We start from the raw sequence: 3,426 nt of genomic DNA on the forward strand, positions 1-3,426 counted from the left end.
AATATTTTCCTTCTACTACCACTCGCTGTCTTCTGTTGGCCAGCCAATTCTGTATCTAGACAGTTAGGTTCCCCTGTATCCCATTCCTCCTGACCTTCTGAATGAACCTACCATGGGGAACCTTATCAAATGCCTTGCTGAAGTCCATATACACCACATCCACAGCTTGACCCTCATCAACTTTTCTAGTCACATCCTCAAAGAACTCGATAAGGTTTGTGAGGCATATCCTGCCCCTCACATAGCCATGTTGATTGCATTTAATCAAGCCATGCTATTCCAGATGGTCATAAATCCTATCCCTCAGAATCCTTTCTAACACCTTGCAGACCACAGACATAGGACTTACTGGTCTGTAATTGCTGGGGATTTCCCTATTTCCTTTCTTGAAGAGAGGAATTATATTTGCCTCTCTCCAGTCCTCAGGTACGACTCCAGTGGAGAGCGAGGATGCAAAGATCTTTGCAAGTGGCGAATCAATCGCATTTCTCGTTTCCCAAAGCAGCCGAGGACATATCTGGCGCGGGCCTGGTGACTTGTCAATCTTAATGTTTGACAAAACTTTCAGCACATCAGCCTCCTCTATCTCTATCCATTCCAGCATGTACACCTGCTTTTCAAAGGTTTCATTCACTACAAAGTTTGTTTCTTTCGTAAAGACAGAAGCAAAAACCTCATTTAGGGCTTCCCCTACCTCCTCAGACTCCACACACAAGTTCCCTTTGCTATCCCTGTTCGGCCCTACTCTTTCTTTGACCATTCGCTTATTCCTCACATAAGTTTATTATGTTAAAAACTGAAAACAAAACCACACCAACCTGATATAGAAAGCATTTTATAACATTCTTAAACTCGTCAAAACAAAGTTTTCAGCCCATGTCTCCAACCCATCAATTTGCAGAGCTTTCTGTTGAGAGAAATTAACTTCTATATTGAAACTTTAACAACATTCTCCCAAGTTTCTTCCCTGTTAATTGCAGAACCTGCTTACATAAAGTGTTAGCTCTTAATTTTATGAGTGTTTATCAGTTCTAATAGCCTGCAGATTTATAACCAAACTCTCTCCGTTTTGGAGGCTGCATGAACTAAACATTAATACTGAAATGACTGTTTTCCCCTGAACTGTTCTGTTTAGGACAGAAACTAATCTTGTGCTGATCCACTCAGTTATCCTCTGAACTGGCCTAAAAGTTTCCAATCTCTTGATTTTCTGAACCAAAATCAATCCTTGATTATTCTAAATTGCAAACAAGCAAATGGCTTTCAATTTTTAACCACTGGTCATAAAGATATAAACAATTTTCCATTAACACTACAAAGGGTCTGTGCTTTTTGAGCAATGCTGGGAACAGGCCCCTAATTATATGACCTTGATTTTATTTTAAAGGGAACGTCCATCAAAATGAACCACATGCATCTGCCAGTATCGTAAACATTCCCTTCCAAAAATCATATTGAAATATATAGATGATATCTCTTTCATCATTATAGTTGGATGGTAGATTTACAGATTAGTTGAAAAATGAACTACAGTGGATGTATGATGAGAGAGAGAGAACACAGCTTATGCTCACAGCCGATCTGGCAGGTGTAGCTCCAAGCAGCAGTAGAAATTATCACAAGCAACATTTTATTAAATAACCTGAACTGTAGAGCAATTTGAAAGAGCATTTACAGTGCAGTAGTTATTTGATGATTGTGAACATTGTCAGAGAGGCACTCCATTTCTCTCAAAAGTTTCTAAATCTTTATGCTTTCTCTCCTGATATCAACACCAGAGGGATTCTATATTCTGTTACAAGGAATGTCTTTCGCCATCTATTTAACTTCTCTGAAAGCTGATGTCTGACATATCTATATTTAAAATTGTAATCAAAATCCTCCATATGTCAGGACACTGCAAAGGTGTTCTGCAAAAAGATATGTCACAACAGAGTTCTTTCAAGCAGCACATTTCCAAGGATATCCTATGTTATTTTGTCATATGTGATGGAAACTTGAGGAAATAACTGACAGTGATGAAACTACTAATGTGGAGTTTATGCTTGAAATGTTGACTTTCCTGCTCCTTGGATGCTGCCTGACCAGCTGTGTTTTTCCAGTACCACACGCTTTGACTCTGATCTCCAGCATCTGCAGTCCTCACACTCTCCCAGTGATGAAACCAGTTTACTACTCTATGATTTAGGCAGTATAGACAACTCTTCCAATCAGTTGTGTTATTTGCAAGAATCCCACACTTCAACATTCTGGGATTACTGTTGACTCGGAACCAAACTGGATTTTTCATATAAATACTGCAGCTACAAAAGCAGGTCAAAGGTTAGGAATACAGCAGCAGGTAATTTATCTCCTGACTTCCTAAAAAATGCCCACCATCTACAAGGCACAAATCAGGTGTGTGACAGAATGCTCCCCACTAGCTTGAATTGGTGCAGCTCCAATAACATTCAAGAAGATTGGCACTCTCCAGGACAAAGCAGCCTGCTTTATTGGTGTCATATCCGCAAGCATTCACTGTCTCCACCACTGACACTCAGGAGCAGCGGTGTGTGCCATCAGTAAGGTGCACTGCAGAAATTCACCAAAGATCCAAACCCGCGAGCACTTCGATCTAGAAGGACAAGAGGCAGCAGATAGATTGGAATACTACCACTTGCAAGTTCCCCTCCAAACTACTCATCATCCCAGTTTGGAAATATATTGCTGTTCCTTCACTATTGCTGGGTCAAAATCCTGGAACTCCCTCCCACACAACTGTGGATCCATATACAGCATTTAGACTGCAACAGTTCAAGCAGGTAGCTCGCCACCTTCTCAAGGGCAACCAGGGACAGGCAATAAATGTTGGGCCCATCACTAATGCTCAACATCCCATGAATGAATTAAAAATAACTCTGTTTGCACTCTTACTGTCTTTATGTTAGATGAAATGTTTTCTCGTGGAAAAATTTATAAAATGTTGTATGCATTGACTGCCTGCAGGTTGTGTGCTTTTTGAGCAAAAATAGAACGATATCGTCAAATACAATTCTGCAAATGCAAATTCACCCCATAGAGTTATATGTGTGTGTGTGCATGTGAGGGGGAGAGAGAGAGAGAGGAGAGAGACAGTGTGTGCATGTAAGTGTGAGTGTGTGAGACAGTGTGTGTTTGTGTGTGTGCATGCTTGATAGTGTGTGCATGAGTGTGAAATATAAGCCTGTGAGAGGGTGTGTGCGTGGGTGTGAGTGTGGGGGTGCATGAGAGAGGGTCTGTGTGAGTGTGTATGTATGTGTGCTTGTGTGTGTGACAGGGTCACCTGTAGTGTGACATGAACCCAAGGTCCGAGATGAGGCCATCCTCATGGGTACTGAACTTGGCTATCAGCCACTGCTCAGACATTCTGTGTTGTTGCATATCCTGAATATCTGAGGTTGAATGTCC

The sequence above is a fragment of the Chiloscyllium plagiosum genome, unplaced genomic scaffold (assembly GCF_037043375.1).
Source record: "Chiloscyllium plagiosum isolate Xiang-an unplaced genomic scaffold, Cpla_swu_hap1 HiC_scaffold_30, whole genome shotgun sequence".
Classification (NCBI taxonomy): domain Eukaryota; kingdom Metazoa; phylum Chordata; class Chondrichthyes; order Orectolobiformes; family Hemiscylliidae; genus Chiloscyllium; species Chiloscyllium plagiosum.